This window comes from Solanum pennellii, chromosome 6 (genome assembly GCF_001406875.1).
Source record: "Solanum pennellii chromosome 6, SPENNV200".
NCBI classification, from domain to species: domain Eukaryota; kingdom Viridiplantae; phylum Streptophyta; class Magnoliopsida; order Solanales; family Solanaceae; genus Solanum; species Solanum pennellii.
This window is the reverse complement of record NC_028642.1, coordinates 2,386,417-2,390,547: the sequence shown is the minus strand read 5'-3', so window position 1 is coordinate 2,390,547 and position 4,131 is coordinate 2,386,417.

The window sequence follows — 4,131 nt, the reverse complement described above, 5'->3', positions numbered from 1 at the left end:
TATATATATATATATAACATTTTTCCATCCATATCCACATTTTTTTATATATAAATTAAAGATAATCACCAAAAAAGTAAAACTTACTTAATTGAAATAGCACTATATACATCCTTAATACCTTGCCCCTTTCTTTCATAATTAGTCAGCAAGGAAGTTAAAAGCATTTCATTAACATCCTAAAAATATATTATTTTAATATAAATGGACAACACCGTTGTTGGTCATAATGTCTTTTGTGGATCTGGGGGATATGATGACACAATTGTCAAAATGAAGCATCATAAGCTGCTAAATTATATATAAAAGAAATTCAAAAATGTATTCGCAGATAAAATCATAACATCAAGTAGCATTAAATAGTTGAAAGTAAGATATTTCAACTTACAAAATTAATTAAGCAAAGCTTGAAGAAACCGTTAAATTGAACCTCTGATCAAATATAGAGAACCAACTGAAACGGGATAAGAAACGGATAAAAAAATGTATTAAAAGAAGATTTCTTTGTTCGGTATAAAGTAATTTTATACAATACCCATTAAATGTCGTGGTGCTACAAAACACAAGTATGTGACTTCTTCCGCTGTCGTGCCATGCCCAAATGCTATTTTTCTTCCATCATCTGAAACAAAACACAATTAGTTTAAAAGAATCACGTCCTCTTATATGTTATCAAAATATCACTTTCATATAGCCTTGTAAAGTTGTATATATACCATTCACAAATTTTTACCCAAGATTTAATAGTTGGTCCATTCTCAGCCTCGATAAAGTCCATCTTGTTGCAATAGGAATGAACAACAATATATTTTCATAAACACTTCATGAGTAAATTATTTTTTTCCTTCATCTATTTATTTCTAGGGCTACTATTTTCTTGTCTAATGTGACATTGTCCCACTTTATTAGATGTATTGCCTTGTTCTGGCTGTTTCTTTATCATTTTTCTCACTTCTCATTATGTCTCTTTCATAAAACTTATATGTCATATTTATAGCATGGGGGAAGACATACATCAAATAAATACTACTCCCTCCGTTTCATTTCAAAAAGGATGACCTAATTTGACTTGGAACGGCATTTAAGAAAAGAAAGAAGACTTTATAATCTTGTGGTTCTAAATTAAAATTATGTCAAATGTAACAAAATACCCTTTAATCTTGTACATCTTAAACATTTGTAATCTTAAACATGTCATGCCACGTGAAAAGTTAAAGTTAAAAGTGTTGCCAAAAAAGAAAAGGAGTCGTTCCTTTTTAAACAAACTAAAAAGGAAATATGGTCATTCTTTTTTAAACGGAGGAAGTACTATATATTAATTAGTACTATATTTCTTTCCATAGTTTAAAATTATTATTTCTCGCCTAAGTTAATATAGAATTAGGCAACATAATTAAAATGTCAATACTTAGTCTATTTGGCCAAAAAAGATAATTTCCGATTTAACAACAATAGCATCATATTGAATCATCACTTGAATCTATGGAAAATTCAGTAGACAAAACAATAAAGAGTTAAAATTTGAAACTTATAGCACCACATGCTGCTACCATCAGTGCATTTCCTATAAATATGAAATGCCAAATAATATTGATAAATAGCATATAATTTTGTATCTCAAAGAAATGATAGAATTTACTCATTCAAATGGAGAAACAGAATATGCGCTATGCGCACACCTTACAGTCAGCAGAGGAAATCATATCATTCGTATCATTCTTGACACAATTCAAAAACTGAAGGCATATTGCATGCGGCCTGCAAGAAAGAACAAAAAGAACATAGCAAAAGATCACTTGATATATAATTGTGAAAAATAAATATCAATGCATAAAATTAGAAGTGTTTTACAATTGTTTGTAACATTAATAATGTCATCCAACATGAGTCATACATTAACTTTCTTTTTCACATCTATCAAAGACCTTCTGGAGGAGCAAAAATAATTAGTTTGGAAAACTATTTCAAAATTTTCTATAGATTCATGGACATTATCTATTTAATTTACACGGAATAACAAAAAATCATTTTGCAAGAAATAAGAAACAAAAGAGTTGATGGTAAAAAGCTCCTAAAGTGTCCTTACATTTTAGTTTCATTATTGAAGTACACCGCCAACCATAAAAAATTCACTTCTCCTAGGTGAATCGATGATTGATATTTCATCTAAGAAACTCAGACACACACATGATAGTTTAGATAAAGTTTTCAGCCATCACTCCAGAAACAAATAAGCAAAGCAAAAACGGCAAATATGACTTTCCTGTTTTGAAATACCCAATTCCACTTGTTTCTAATATTCTTGTATAATTGGTTGGGGAGATCATCAAATTCACCCATTTGACAATTATCACACGAAAACACACTAATCTGACAGAGAGTTGTGCACCATAAATAGGTGATTATGTTGAGTTGATGCGATTTCTCTATGTCTGGTTCAAAATTTTGAGAGAATAGTAAGTGATAATGCAATTATATTTGACCATATCATTTTCATTTCATTTTTTTGTTGCTTTGTTGACAGACTCACCTGTCACATGTAATTTTTGGGCATTTCTTCGTATTCAACAAACAGAGGTATAGAAATGCATTTTCTAAGATCAAAGGTCCTCTATCAGAACCATATACAGAAATAGGTCTATATAAAGCGAAGATGCTGAAAGCATTAATTTCAAAAGTAATCCAAATCGATAATTCAAGTTCAGATATTTGTGCTCAATTTCTTTCTTTTCCTTTCTTCTCCAAGTACATGCAAAAGGATACATGAAAAATTATAAATTGAAAAAATGCCCACATCCAAAACAAAGCGGAAGAAACACTACATTTCAATAACAAAAAATTACCAAAAAAAATTGAGATACAAAATAGAGAGAGTAGAAAACGGAGCAACAACAACTTGAAAAAATTTGAAACCTATCAAATGAAAAAATTGAAAAAGGTTCAAACTCATCAAATGAAAAAATTGACAAAAATTCAGACTAATTGAGGCGGAGAACTATACCTTCTCAAGTTTCTGTGAATTATCAGAACAATTTAGTATTTGATGTTGTAACATTCTTCTATTCTTCCTACCAGTTTATTGCGAAAGCTCTTGTAAATCTTGTTCTGCAATCAAATAGGTTTTACAATTGTAATAAGAAGAAAACATGAATAATGATGAAATATGGAAAACAGCAACGGAAATTATAAACCTAACATACATTCAATATGAGTTGTAGAGGAAAAATTCATTTATAAAATAATAGAGAAATGGTAACAGTTACATGAAACTTTCACACTTCTGCCATAAAGTTTGGAACCATCAATTGTGGGTTCAGTTTTGTTTTGATAGAAACTTTTAGTATTCTTCAATAAGGTGCTATTAAAATATATTTTTAATCGATGCAGTTCTTAAGTTATAGGTTTTTTGGAATTTATACAAATAAGATATAAAGCAAAATAATAGGAAGAAGAATGAAAAAAAAAGAAAGAGAAACTAAATAAATAAAAAACCTAGCTTTTAAGAGTGTGTATTTATATTTTTTCCATAAATATATAAGAATATTGTTTAATAAAAAATAATAGTATTTATTTATAATCAATGTATATATTTTGGTTCATCAATATAATGACATTATAAGGACATTATGGTAATTCAACTTTTAACTTGGAGACTTCTCACTTATAATATAACTAGTAAACTTAGCCGCGCTACGCGCGGTGTCTAAAAGTTTTCATTTTTATTTAATTTTTAAATTCAAATAGATTAATTAATAAATTTTATCATTTAGCTTTGTAATTTCAACTCAATACACGAATTAATTTTATCAAAAAAAAAATACTGTACGATCAAATATCTATACTTTTTTTTGGTTAAATCGTACCTATTATTTTATGTTAGTTATAATATATAATTAAGAATTTATGACTTCATTATCCATTTGAATGAGTTCTCAAAATTAAATATGGTTAACTTTGATGTTTTGTTAAAAAATTTAAGTGAAATTTTTAGTCTTTTAAATTTTTTAAAGAATATCAAAAGAATTAAAATAGAAATAAATTCAAAAACAGACTTAGAAATATGAAAAATTATTCGTAATAGATAAGCTACCTATTATTTGAAGACTTAAAAAAGTAATTCAATATTTATAT